Genomic DNA, 15,395 nt, shown 5'->3' with positions numbered 1-15,395 from the left:
ACGTCTTACAATTATGTTGAAGATCTAGAAATTTCAGCCCCATCCCTCTTTGGGTATTGAATTCAGAATGAAATCCTGCTGTGATTTTTACCTACAGCTTTAGGTAGCATTTCTATATTGTGGCCATTCCTTTACAGTATATTGAATCCTAGTAATTTGCGTAATGGATTAGAGGGGGTCAATGTCAATGTCATTAATACCACGATGAATCAGAGAGAGGTCAATGTCGTTTATACCACAATGAATCAGAGAGAGGTCAATGTCTATGTCGTTTATACAATAATAAATCAAAGAGAGGTCAATGTCAATGTCATTTATACCACAGTGACTCAGAGAGAGGTCAATGTCTATGTCGTTAATACAATAAAGAATCAGAGAGAGGTCAATATCATTAATGCAAGAATGAATCAGAGAGGGGTCATACCACAATGAATCAGAGAGGGGTCAATGTCAATGTCGTTAATACCACGATGAATCAGAGAGGGGTCAAGTCGTTAATACCATTATTTAGTACCAGATATTACTTGAGACATTTCCGATGTTCCTTCGTAAACGCGACAAAACTTCACGAGAATACCGACATGTGAAACAACCCTTAACATTTCAACAAAATATTTACAAGGGAACTTGAAAATTGAAAAAAAGAAAGTCAGTGGAAGTGTGTATTAATTCACACTATGTACTTTATATCTTAATGTCTTATATAATACGTACCACACGTCGCCATTGTTATTTGTATGCCACGTTGTTCAGCTCTTATCGTAATTCTCATCATGATGAATTCCAAATGCTCGTTGACAATAACCCGTCAAAAGGAAGGAAGGTTTGGAACCTATTACCGTAAATATTTTATCTCATTTTAAAATCTGACTGGAATTGATTGCCGTCCGGGTATTCATTAATTTGATTAGTGTACGCGAGGGAAACCTAATATATGGCTTGTTTATGGTAATGGTCCAAGGTGCTTCCGAGCGTTCAGAGTAATATCTAATAAGTAAATAAATAAATAAAGGAATTAAATTACGTATAACAGGTTATCACATTAATGTTGGCGATAATGTTTTGATATTGAAAAGAAAAAAGTTATTAAGAATGTTAATTAGTTAATTTCTGTTTCTGGTGATCAGTTAGTCTATACTTCACGCATTTAAATAAAACGATTTCCAGTTGATAGTTTGTAATAATTTAGTCAAACAAACACCCAATATCAGAAATGTTTTTCATTTTTCTCTATCTGTTTATTATATATGTTTCTTAACGGCAATAAGTCATGAGGTCAGATTTCTAGGGTTTTTTCCGATTAAATGTTAATTAACATTAGAAATCCTCCAAACAAGTCGCTTGTGTATCCAGTACATTGTTGTGTAACGTAAAGTATTCGAATTAAGGATATTGGTGTATCTACTACTTGAATATTTCTTAAAAACGTTTAGCTATCATTCTTATAAGTGTCAAACTTGTTATAATCTTGTAAATACCTGTCAATATGGTATTATCCTCAGTTTAATCCCCACACAGACGATATATTACAATAGTCACACGGAGGAGGACAGGCTCTACATAACCTCAGTATTACAATAGTCACACGGAGGAGGACAGGCTCTACATAACCTCAGTATTACAATAGTCACACGGAGGAGGACAGGCTCTACATAACCTCAGTATTACAATAGTCACACGGAGGGGGACAGGCTCTACATAACCTCAGTATTACAATAGTCACACGGAGGAGGACAGGCTCTACATAACCTCAGTATTACAATGGTCACACGGAGGAGGACAGGCTCTACATAACCTCAGTATTACAATGGTCACACGGAGGGGGACAGGCTCTACATAACCTCAGTATTATAATGGTCACACGGAGGAGGACAGGCTCTACATAACCTCAGTATTACAATGGTCACACGGAGGGGGACAGGCTCTACATAACCTCAGTATTACAATGGTCACACGGAGGAGGACAGGCTCTACATAACTTTAGTACATGTATTACAATGGTCACACGGAGGAGGACAGGCTCTACATAACCTCAGTATTACAATGGTCACACGGAGGAGGACAGGCTCTACATAACCTCAGTATTACAATGGTCACACGGAGGAGGACAGGCTCTACATAACCTCAGTATTACAATGGTCACACGGAGGGGGACAGGCTCTACATAACTTTAGTATTACAATGGTCACACGGAGGAGGACAGTCTCTACATAACCTCAGTATTACAATGGTCACACGAAGGAGGACAGGCTCTACATAACCTCAGTATTACAATGGTCACACGGAGGGGGACAGTCTCTACATAACCTCAGTATTACAATAGTCACACGGAGGAGGACAGGCTCTACATAACCTCAGTATTACAATGGTCACACGGAGGGGGACAGGCTCAACATAACCTCAGTATTACATTCCTAAATTATGTAATATTGACACGTTTGTCAGATTTAATCTTCTCTCACACAATATGGTTTTATAAAGTTAATACTTTCTCGAATGACCCGTGACCAATACAGATTTGTTTATGATAAGTAATATACACAGTGTTTTATTTACAAATATGAATTACATGTAACAAGTTCTTTTCTGTCTTTCCTTCCTGTCTTGTTTGCTTTCAGTTGTACTTTAAAACAGTTTTGTAATTCGACTTATTAATCACGGAAGAACCTAAAATAATCATTCGATTACAGCTCTTCGTCAATGTTATGTTTTGTAGCAAACGATCTACAAAATCCATTAATCGCCTTAACATTGGAATTTGATTTTAAAAGACATGCGTAACTGTTTCAAAACAAGTTAACTTATCATGCAATTAGACATCAAATGTTTATGATTTAACAATTACCAAATATAAACAAGTAAACAAGTTACATATCGTGTCGCATATCCCTCAATAACGCATATCTTATAATAATATATTCACTAGATATGGCTGGCGAGCGTAAAAGTAATTTTTTTCATTGACGTATATGGGAGAAATGTAGTTACATCATCGTTTTATTTCTCAAGGAAATTGCATCCATTGAAATATAAATTGTGTACGGAAATCACTCAGATTAATGTAGAATTTTGTTTTGACGGGAGTGAAACATTGTTCTCATTTTCATACAAATTTTATAGAATCGTAACTCGCTTTATTATTTGGTATCAAAACGTATTTTTCTATTTCTCTTACTTCGCAAATTCTCGGAAGCTCGCCTTAACATATTTGAGATTCTCAGAAGTAAGGTACTTTAATCATACAAGTGTAAAATGTTTAATACAGGAAGTTATCGATAACAATGTACTCGATATTATACCTTAATTTCCGTTAGAGCTATATTCGCCATATATAGAAACAGATATTCTGTTTTTAACTTTCCGTCGATAAAACGTCATGTAGTAAATTAAAGAATCTTTAAAACACAATATTGAAATATTGATGAAATTCTGCCATTTGTGAGGTGAACCGTGCACTTCTCCACACTCGGTACACGGGGGCGCTAATCAACTGTATGAAAAGTTTGAAAAACCAGGATACATTTAAATATTCTCTGCTGCTTGGTGCACTGTTTTTCTATAGTGATTCCTCACAGATCGTTTTAATCGATGACGAAATGTATTTTGTATTCTGGGTTTACCAGGAAAAAGGAGAGTTCATTTAGGTACAACTGTTGTTCTGGTGGTTGGTGCAAGGCAGCAAGAGGCAATGAAATAGACATGCTGTCAATGTCGACCATGATACACCGTTAACTAGGGGGACTAAAGGATGATTGATGCTTGTAACGTGCAATCCATATGAAAGAGACTAGCTGATCGTATGTAATACTGTTACACAGCAGTTCCTCCTCATTGGTGGGATCAAAATCACGTGGTAATGCGTGATTTGGACATTGACTCGGTGGTGATATTTAAAAAAAAAATTTAAACAGTGGGTAAATATTCTTTGATCAACGTTACTACAAATACAGTACGCTTCATCTTTGCGAATTTCTTACACATCACCAAGTCCACGTGTGACAGTGAATTACAAGTGTTTTAGTCATTACGTGGCAGTTTTAACTTGAAAAGTGTTGTTTATCTCAATTTCGTTTCTGTTTTTGTATCTGAATTTCGTCGATCCGTAAACTCCACAAAAAATCCATAGTCCACAATGTATATAGCCTATCTTTATCATACGTAAGACGTGATGTAAGCAATGGTGACATATTACGAATTTCTTGTATATTGTATGTCATTGTTTCTTCACGATGATTATACACGTCCCACGTGAATAAAACCTCGTGTTTCTACAAATGTGTACCAAAGAATACATGAAGAGTCCTAGAAAGACTTAAGATTGATTATTTGTCACATTTACTAATGATATACATGTATAGAACATATTGCTATATTTAAAGGTATTATCCATGTGTATGTATTCTTCAAACTAGACGTTTAATGAAAACATTGATTGACAGGAGAGTGCAAACAGATGGTGCTACGATCACGTCACAGACCCCCCCCCCCCCCCCCCCCCCCCCCCCCAAGCCCCGCGCCGTTAGCCTACTTTATAACATGTGACAAAGGAATCACTTCTACAGGTTGATGACGTCATTCATGTGTTTTCGTACCATCTGAGTGTTACCATGTTTTCTTTTAATATTGGCATCTATGATGCCATATCGACGTGCCATTGACGTCACGGGCTCAGTTATGTTCATAGCTTCATCGAACTCCTGAACAACAAAGCAAACTATCTCCTAAGAAGACAGTATACCATGTGTGGGAGTTTGCCAATATCAGATAATTAACAGCATGTTTAAGATCCCAACATGTATCGTACTCGAAGTCTTAATTCAAATATCTATAAAACTGACCAATTGGATTGTTATGTACTAGGGTCCTTGGTCGCTCTTAAATAAATGTATGGTAAATATGTGTACCATTTAAACTGGGGATCTTGAATAGATATATAGTAAACATGTCGACTGAATAAAACTGGAGTTCTTAAATGTATTTATAGTAAATATGTCTACCAATTTAACTGGAGATCTTGAATATATACATATATATATATATATAAAGTGAAAAAATAGTTTGTTTCCATGTGAAAGTAAGAATAAAGATATAATAATAAAAAAACTCGACGACTGACTTTCAAGCGCTTTCGCAGCTCTTGCTTCTGATGAGCAGCAAGAGCTGCGAAAGCGCTTGAAAGTCAGTCGTCCGAGTTTATATATATATATATATATAATAGATAATAAATTGTTTTTATCCTTACGGACGAATTGTAAAAGTAAAATAAAAAACCAACTCTCCGTTAGCGCTTTCGTCGCGTCATGGCGACTCTTCTGAAGAGTCCCCATGATGCGATGAAAGCGCTAACGGAGAGTTGTTTTTTTTATTTTACTTATATATATATATATATATAATTAAAAATATATAATGTCCTTGTGATGGATATGCATAGTAATAATAATAAAAAACACAAACCAGAAATTCACAGGTGTGAATTTCTGGTTTGTGTTTTTTATTATTATTACTATATATATATATATATATATATAGTAAATATGTCGACTAAATAAAGCTGGAACTCTTAAATGTATTTATAGATACGTGTACCGATTAAACTGGGGATCTTGAATATATATATAAATAAATATGTCGACTACATAAAACAGGAGCTCTTAAATATATTTATAGTAAATGTGTCGACTGAATAAAACTGGAGTAAAATATGAACTAACTGAACTAGGTAGCACTTATTTTTGATGATGGTTGGTTTTATCTGGTTGTCATGTTGTGTTGGAGTACTCGATCCTAGGGCGGTTACTATATTGTTATGAGGTGTGGAGTGTCCTGTGTAATTTGTACTGAAATGTGTGACATGTGTTATTGTATAGACAGAGATGTTGTTATTCCATATCTACACAATGTTAGATCTATATCCATGCTATTGACACTAACCGTCAACACACCACGGACACCGGACATCCGACCACGTTTTTCTGTCATTATGTCCATTAATTGTAAAACCAAGAATCTATAAAATGGTTTTCGTTATAACAATGGACACTGTGATCTTGGTCCATACCTGGAATGGCTGGGACAGAGTCAACCACCTATTGTATCGATCGTGTTCCGTAGTTCGTGTTTGTTCAAGTAAGCGACAGACCATAACGATTGACGTAAGCAGCGAGCATTCAAACAGACTCAAATCTTCAGCGAGCATTCAAACAGACTCAAATCTTCAGCGAGCATTTAAACAGACTCAGATCTCCAGCGAGCATTCAAACAGACTCAGATCTCCATCGAGCACTCAAACAGACTCAGATCTCCAGCGAGCACTCAAACAGACTCAGATCTCCAGCGAGCACTCAAACAGACTCAGATCTCCAGCGAGCATTTAAACAGACTCAGATCTCAAGCGAGCACTCAAACTGACTGAGATCTCCAGCGAGCACTCAAACTGACTCAGATCTCCAGCGTGCACTCAAACAGACTGAGATCTCCAGCGAGCACTCAAACAGACTCGGATCTCCAGCGAGCATTCAAACAGATTCAGATCTCCAGCGTGCACTCAAACAGACTCAGATCTCCAGCGAGCATTTAAACAGACTCAGATCTCCAGCGTGCACTCAAACAGACTCAGATCTCCAGCGAGCATTTAAACAGACTCAGATCTCCAGCGTGCACTCAAACAGACTCAGATCTCCAGCGAGCACTCAAACAGACTCAGATCTCCGGCGTGCACTCAAACAGACTCAGATCTCCAGCGAGCATTTAAACAGACTCAGATCTCCAGCGTGCACTCAAACAGACTCAGATCTCCAGCGAGCATTTAAACAGACTCAGATCTCAAGCGAGCACTCAAACTGACTGAGATCTCCAGCGAGCATTCAAACAGACTCAGATCTCCAGCGAGCATTCAAACAGACTCAGATCTCCAGCGAGCACTCAAACTGACTCAGATCTCCAGCGTGCACTCAAACAGATTCAGATCTCCAGCGAGCATTAGAACAGACTCAGATCTCCAGCGAGCATTCAAACAGACTCAGATCTCCAGCGAGCACTCAAACAGACTCAGATCTCCAGCGAGCATTCAAACAGACTCAGATCTCCAGCGAGCATTCAAACAGACTCAGATCTACAGCGAGCATTCAAACAGATTCAGATCTCCAGCGAGCACTCAAACAGACTCAGATCTCCAGCGAGCATTCAAACAGACTCAGATCTCCAGCGAGCATTCAAACAGACTCAGATCTCCAGCGAGCACTCAAACAGACTCAGATCTCCAGCGAGCATTCAGACAGACTCAAATCTATAGAATCATAGAGTTTCCAAATGCCTTACTGTTAATTATAAGACATGTCCCTTAAAACCAAAGATGTTTTTGGGGTATGAAAACATGTTTTCTATGGTCGACTAATAGTCCTGTTAGCAATTCACGCCTGAGCAACTTTTGTATGCACGCACTTTAAGCGACGAGGGGGTGGAACTGGGCGAAGATGACATTTTCTTAGTTGTTGTATTGATCGTGTAAAAAGTAGAAGAACTCTTCAGGGAAATCAGTTTGAGTATCGAACCCTGTTCACGAGTATAGTGTACTCGGATACCTTTTTGCACTCACCAATTTCTGTCTGGTCTTTTGAGCCTGATATCACGACCCGAGTCTTCTTGTCAACGAGGGACAACCGATGTCACATAGATTTTACATCTGAGTTGTTCTAGGCTTCTAAAAGTCAAGGAATCTGATAGAGAAGTTTACAGAAAACGTACCAGGTATTAGTCTCTTATATATCAAACTAAGAGAGACAATATACAGTATCCTTCTATGACTCGTCAATGATACTAGGGACATCATACAGATGTTTCGTCCTTCTAGGACTCGTCAGTAATACTAGGGACATCATACAGATGTTTCGTCCTTCTAGGACTCGTCAGTGATACTAGGGACATCATACAGATGTTTCGTCCTTCTAGGACTCGTCAGTAATACTAGGGACATCATACAGATGTTTCGTCCTTCTAGGACTCGTCAGTAATACTAGGGACATCATACAGTGGTTTTGTCCTTTGAGGACTCGTCAGTGATATTAGGACGTCATACAGCATACAGATGTTTCTTCCTTCTAGATATGCTAAGATCCGGGAGAATTGATACCTACATGTCGTAGGCGACGAATGGAACTAAACAAAATCATTAAAGACATGACAAAATATGAATAGAGAATTCAATGGTCCCTTAATTATAGAAATTTCACAAAAAACAACGGCAACATCAATCACGTTTCGTTTTGTCATATAATTCGAATATTGAGGTGACCCTTTGCCACTTGATACATTAAAAAACGATTAAGAGTTTCCGGTCTGTTTGTGCTTAGTATCACAGTACTTTCTGCGAAATGATGACACGCGTGGGATTTGACCTAGATTTGTATGGCGGGGTTGCTGTGACCTAGATTTGTATGGCGGGGTCGCTGTGACCTAGATTTGTATGGCGGGTGTCGCCATGACCTAGATTTGTATGGCTGTTGTCGTCGATTAAGCAGAAGACGCTTACTCTAACGGACCACCTGGTCTTATCGCTATATATATATATATTATATGTTGCCCTCGTTAAACTGATTTTATTTTTAATCAAATATTCGTAGACATATCGGCATGCTTTATTGTTTTATTATTGTACTATGGTAAAAACATAATATACACATAACCAAATAAAACTAGCAATATACAGTGATCGATGTAATTCAAGCATGCTCGAAATCGAGAACAGGTATCCGAGACGAGTATATGACAATGGGAACGATACACTGTATGAGGCCATTCTATCTATAACCAATAATCAACCATGATATTCACTTACAGGTCTTTTGTGTAATCACTTCACGTGTAGTCCATGGCGTTTCTGCTGTATCATATATTAATGTTAATGATAAGAATCAGCTTATCTAACATAGTGTGATAAAAGTCTATTGCAAAAAACGTAAATGACGATGTGCATACATTTGTTTAATAATTAACGAACTGATTTAGATAACTGGGTTTGGTGATTATCGTATGCATTTAAAGTTGTTTATTGAACTGTTTCAAACACAAAAAAAACATATGTGCTGCTTGAATAACGAATCATTAATGAGATAATGCAATGTGTATTGCGGAAGCAGTTCTATAACACAATTGAATATCTTTATTTTCTCCAACGTATGAAGATCAATTCGACAATATTGAAAATGAGAACGTATGTACATCGATTAAATATACATTATTTTGATATAATGTATGCATTAGATTAGTATCAAAACTCAGTACAAGGACTGAAATTCGCCGAGGTCATATGAGCTGATTATTATTTAACACAGTTCGCCAATCTTGTGATAGAGGCGGGATAGCCAATGTACAAGGGCTGATTTCATTAGAAAGAATGTCTTTGCGGACTCGATCATCAACATTTTTCAATAGTCAGGACTGATATCAACGTATCATCATCTCCTCCAAGAAGAACCAGTTTTTCATCATCATTCAAAATACTGACACTCTGAATAAGCGGACGTACATTCACAATTGAAGTTTTAAGTATGTCGTTTTCCTCAAAATATATACGGCAGTCTATTAATAAATGTTTAACAATGTCATCGACATTTTGTTTTCACGAGTCACAAATACAACTTGTTAAAGGTAGACTTCTAAGTTTGACGAGGAATCCAAATTCACGACACATGTTGCTTATATCAAGGCACAATAACCACAGTCTGTGTGGAGCGATACGTGGGTGAATATTTCTGAATCGCGTCAGTTCTGGCCATCTTGCTACGCGTTCTTTACATTTAAGCTTAGACGTCTCTAAAATCACTTTATTTACTGTATATTTCCAAGCGGTTTTTGTAGGGAAGCATCCATATCTTATGAAACTATCCAAGAAGTCTTCAAGACCATACTCGTAGATTGTGGAGATTAATGTCCGGAAAATATCTGCATTCTGATAATCCGAACATGAGGTATATTCCTATGTTAAAATTAAATAAATGCCTGTGTGTTTTTGTTAGTTGAGTCAAGCACAGTCTTCCAAAGAACAATAGTCTATACTTATCGATTTAGTACGAGAGACGACAAATACCGAGAGTTTCGATGGTACTACCTGAGGGTGAATATCTATCAAACCCTTGCAGGATTCTACAACACTTTCGTTGCGTTACCTCGAGTTTGTCAAAACTCCTCCCCGGCATTTCACACACGTACATTCGTTAGGTACGATGACGCGTTTCCAAATAACAGATGACGCTATAGGAGTAATTTCTCCGTACCGGAGACCTACATCTCGAAGAGAGTGAAAAGATCTCTGAAGCTTTCGACAAGCTCTGTCAATGGCTTTATTTACCCGTTTTGTATTTGCGATACTTGCCCCTACATATACTACACTGTCATATAGTCTTTTAGCCAAGGTATTTTAGCCAAGGTATCTAAGTCAAGGTCTCTTAGCCAAGGTCTCTAAGCCAAGGTCTCTTAACCAAGGTCTCTTAGCCAAGGTCTATTAGCCAAGGTCTATTAGCTAAGGTATTTCAGCCAAGGTCTCTTAGCCAAGGTATCTTAGACAAGGTATCTTAGCCAAGGTCTATAAGCTAAGGTATTTCAGCCAAGGTCTCTTAGACAAGGTCTCTTAGCCAAGGTATCTTTGACAAGGTCTCTTAGCCAAGGTCTCTTAGACAAGGTATCTTAGACAAGGTCTCTTAGCCAAGGTATCTTTGACAAGGTCTATTAGCTAAGGTATTTCAGCCAAGGTCTCTTAGCCAAGGTCTCTTAGCCAAGGTCTCTTAACCAAGGTCTCTTAACCAAGGTCTCTTGGCCAAGGTCTCTTAGCCAAGGTATCTTAGCCAAGGTCACTTAGCCAAGGTATCTTTGACAAGGTCTCTTAGACAAGGTCACTTAGCCAAGGTCTCTTAGCCAAGGTCTCTTAGACAAGCTCTCTTAGACAAGGTCGCTTAACCAAGGTCTCTTAGCCAAGGTCTCTTAACCAAGGTCTCTAGGCCAAGGTCTCTAAGCCAATGTCTCTTAGCCAAGGTCTCTTAACCAAGGTGTCTTAGCCAAGGTCTCTTAGATAAGGTATTTTAGCCAAGGTATTTTAAACAAGGTCTCTATGCCAAGGTCTCTTAGGTAAGGTCTCTTAGATAAGGCATTTTAGCCAATGTCTCTTAGCCAATGTCTCTTAACCAAGGTCTCTTAGCCAAGGTGTCTTAGATAAGGCATTTTAGCTAAGGTCTCTTAGCCAAGGTCTCTTAAGCAAGGTCTCTATGCCAAGGTCTCTTAACCAATGTCTCTTAGCCAAGGTGTCTTAGATAAGGCATTTTAGCCAAGGTCTCTTAGCCAAAGTCTCTTAGATAAGGTATCTTAGATAAGGCATTTTAGCCAAGGTCTCTTAGCCAAGGTCTCTTAGCCAAGGTCTCTTAGATAAGGTATTTTAGCCAAGGTCTCTTAGCCAAGGTATCTTTGACAAGGTCTCTTAGCCAAGGTCTCTTAGACAAGGTCTCTTAGCCAAGGTATCTTAGACAAGGTCTCTTAGCCAAGGTATTTTAGCCAAGGTATTTTAGTCAAGGTATCTTAGCCAAGGTCTCTTAGCCAAGGTCTCTTAGCCAAGGTATCTTAGACAAGGTCTCTTAGCCAAGGTCTCTAGGCCAAGGTCTCTTAGCCAAGGTCTCTTAGATAAGGTCTCTTAGCCAAGGTATCTTTGACAAGGTCCCTTAGCCAAGGACTTTTAGCCAAGGTATCTTAGACAAGGTCTCTTAGCCAAGGTCTCTCTGACAAGGTCTCTTAACCAAGGTCTCTTAACCAATGTCTCTTAGCCAAGGTCTCTTAGCCAAGGTCTCTTAGATAAGGCATTTTAGCCAAGGTCTCTTAGCCAAGGTCTCTTAGATAAGGTATTTTAGCAAAGGTCTCTTAGCCAAGGTCTCTTAACCAAGGATTCTAGGCCAAGGTCTCTTAGCCAATGTCTCTTAGCCAAGGTCTCTTAGATAAGGCATTTTAGCCAAGGTTTCTTAGCCAAGGTCTCTTAGCCAAGGTATCTATGCCAATGTCTCTTAACCAATGTCTCTTAGCCAAGGTATCTTAGATAAGGCATTTTAGCCAAGGTCTCTTAGCCAAGGTCTCTTAGCCAAGGTCTATTAGCCAAGGTCTCTTAGCCAAGGTATCTTAGACAAGGTCTCTTAGCCAAGGTCTCTTTGACAAGGTCTCTTAGCCAAGGTCTCTTAGCCAAGGTATCTTAGACAAGGTCTCTTAGCCAAGGTCTCTTAGCCAAGGTATCTTAGACAAGGTCTCTTAGCCAAGGTCTCTTAGCCAAGGTATCTTAGACAAGGTCTCTTAGCCAAGGTCTTTTAGCCAAGGTATTTTAGTCAAGGTCTCTTAGCCAAGGTATCTTAGACAAGGTCTCTTATCCAAGGTCTCTTAGCAAAGGTATCTTAGACAAGGTCTCTTAGCCAAGGTCTCTTAGCAAAGGTATCTTAGACAAGGTCTCTTAGCCAAGGTCTCTTAGCCAAGGTATCTTAGAAAAGGTATTTTAGACAAGGTCTCTTAGCCAAGGTATCTTAGACAAGGTCTCTTAGCCAAGGTCTCTTAGCCAAGGTATCTTAGACAAGGTCTCTTAGCCAAGGTCTTTTAGCCAAGGTATTTTAGTCAAGGTCTCTTAGCCAAGGTATCTTAGACAAGGTCTCTTAGCCAAGGTCTCTTAGCCAAGGTATCTTAGAAAAGGTATTTTAGACAAGGTCTCTTAGCCAAGGTCTTTTAGCCAAGGTATTTTAGTCACGGTATCTTAGCCAAGGTCTCTTAGCCAATGTCTCTTAGCCAAGGTCTCTTAGCCAAGGTCTCGGCTTCAGACAGTGTATAATCATGCTACAGCCTATAGACAATAATTCGTATAGTAAACAGCATTAAAATTGAATGGAGTTTTATGCAAAAACGTGCTATATATATATATATATGTATCTTTTCAATCTTAAATCCATAACGATCCCTCTAAGGACATCATTTACAAAATACCCAGGAAAGTACATTCATTAGTTGTATGGGATATGTTATGTAAATGATATGGTAATACTTATTTTTAAATATATGAGTTTGACGTTAATTTACTTAAAATTCATCTGCATTTTGTCCGAATCGAGTGTTATCTGTTGACATCACAACTCAAGGTTTGAATTACTTATTCCCTTCCATTACCATATTCCTAAGTTCGCGTGTAACGATGTTTTATTGATAACCGCGGTAAAACAAACCAATTAGCGGCATTATCAACCACAACACTGGTGATGACATGGAAACAAAAAGTCATCATTCTAAAATAAATCGATATGACAATGATATAATATGAACAAAGGAATGATTGATATAGAAACCTATCGACAATCTAGAGGACTTCCGAAAGAGTTGGTAGCAGTGTTCTCAAGTTGTTTTTGTTTACTAACCCCGTAAAAATGCGAATAAAGGTTTTCTGGGATGTTATTCACGACGCCGACACCCGTAATGTAAATCTTCTTCAAAATAATATCACTTAAAATGGAAACAAACCCAAATAAATGTCACTCATATACTCAAAATGAGATAAAACCTAAATCAATGTCACTCATATGTTCAAAATTGGAACAAAACCAAATCAATGATTTCTTGATTAATTCATATGGCACAAGAAAATACAAGATAATAGAATGCTATCGTGATGACCATTGCATATATCTAACTTGTGTGTTCATGTGACCTTTAAACCCCATTATGAAGGTAAAAGTTAATATGCCTTTTAACCTCAAACGATTATAGAAACGAAATAGATTAAAACCCACCAAGGATAGCATTTACGAATTCCAGTAGTAACATATCGGCCAATTCCGTCAAGACTCGGTTTCCGAGACTTGACGAAAATGGCCGAGGTGTTGCAAATCAACTGATGTTAAATGCTATGTGTTTCAGAATAAATAGTCTTGTACGAGTATGTTTCATGCTTTCTAGCCTAAGAACTTGTCCATGTGTTTCCAAGCCGATGAAAAGAACGTTTATATACTTCCTTTTGACTGATCCATACAAACAATATATATCCAATGGATTAGAGTAATCATTAGAAATGAGTAACAATATAACAGGTTTACTGGAAATTCATGTCTAAATTTAGACAGGATCACAGAATCGTCCCTCCGTAATATGGATGACTGACATACCTGATCTATGTATCAAGGTTTGATTTTCAGAGAGTGTCTATGATGTGGCGTCATGGTATGACCAGGAAGTCCCTAGTACACACTGGAGACGAACTAGAATGACAGCTATGTTCAATGACTATTATCAGTTATCACTAGGCTGTTAAGTGCACTTTTCATCATTTAGAAATATAGATGAGCGAACATCACCAGGTTCCCAAAGGTGACACACGAATTCACTAATAACATGATTTGTTATCTTAACCGATTTTTAACTTATGTTTTTGAAATGTTTTTGAAATCTGTCGCTTTTATATAAAAGTTCTATTTCATTTCTTTAAAACTTTTGTCGTAAAGGATTATAATTAATTTGAAAAACTGTTATGAGAATATGCAGGACGAGCTGTATTAGCATCAAGTTGACCAGTGGGAAGCTGTAGATGGCTTGGTGACGGGCATCAAGTTGACCAGTGCGAAGCTGTAGATGGCTTGGTGACGGCGTTATTAACTATACTTCAGAGAGACTTCAGAAGTAAGCGTTCAGTATTAGTGGCCTACGTACAACACCATTTGTTCATTAAGGTTTATGAAATATTAAATCAAACAGACGTTTAATAATTTAATAAAATAACTGGAACTTCTAAAGCATATCAATGAACTGAAAACGACAAATATCTGTTAAATATTGATTGTGTACTTTATCGTTAAATCTCCAGCCTTATCTGATAATTTCTGTAGTTGTTCAAAATAATTAAAAATAAGATTGAATTCTCCGAATACCTTCATGCTAGCTCGCCCACCACTGTGACTATTTATAGAAACATCGTAAGCAAATGGTCGTCTAAGAATTACTCATTGATTTACAGCAGAGAAATATTTTTCTGTAACCATGGACTTTTGATATCGCTTTTGTGGAGCGTAAATCGTCTTGTCCTGTAAAGATAATAGTGTAAGATTGTCTTGTCCTGTGACGATAATAGTGTAGATCGTCTTGGCCTGTAAAGATAATAGTGTAGATCGTCTATGCCGATAGCATACACTTTTTTTTAGACAAAACGCAAATATGGCAGCCACAGTATTGAGATATATCTAATTAAGACAAATAAAAGTACCCACAGTATAGAGACGAATCTGATTAAGACAAATAAATGTACTCACAGTATCCAATTAGAAGAGTTTGGTAGGCATATAACTTTTGGTATCGTATAAAAACATACAACAGTCTATACTTGCTTTAATCCATCAAAATTACTC

The 15,395-nt window shown here is 37.9% G+C and overlaps 1 protein-coding gene across 2 annotated transcripts in view; it reads left to right on the top strand.

The window, feature by feature from the left end:
* The window catches only part of LOC117334911 (potassium voltage-gated channel protein Shaw-like), a 39,811-nt gene that overhangs the window by 7,446 nt on the left and 16,970 nt on the right, over positions 1-15,395 (top strand). The window lies entirely within an intron of this gene.

The sequence above is a fragment of the Pecten maximus genome, chromosome 9, assembly GCF_902652985.1.
Source record: "Pecten maximus chromosome 9, xPecMax1.1, whole genome shotgun sequence".
In the NCBI taxonomy this organism is placed as follows: domain Eukaryota; kingdom Metazoa; phylum Mollusca; class Bivalvia; order Pectinida; family Pectinidae; genus Pecten; species Pecten maximus.
Note: the sequence above shows the minus strand (reverse complement) of the source record. Positions and strands in the feature narration are given on the sequence as shown.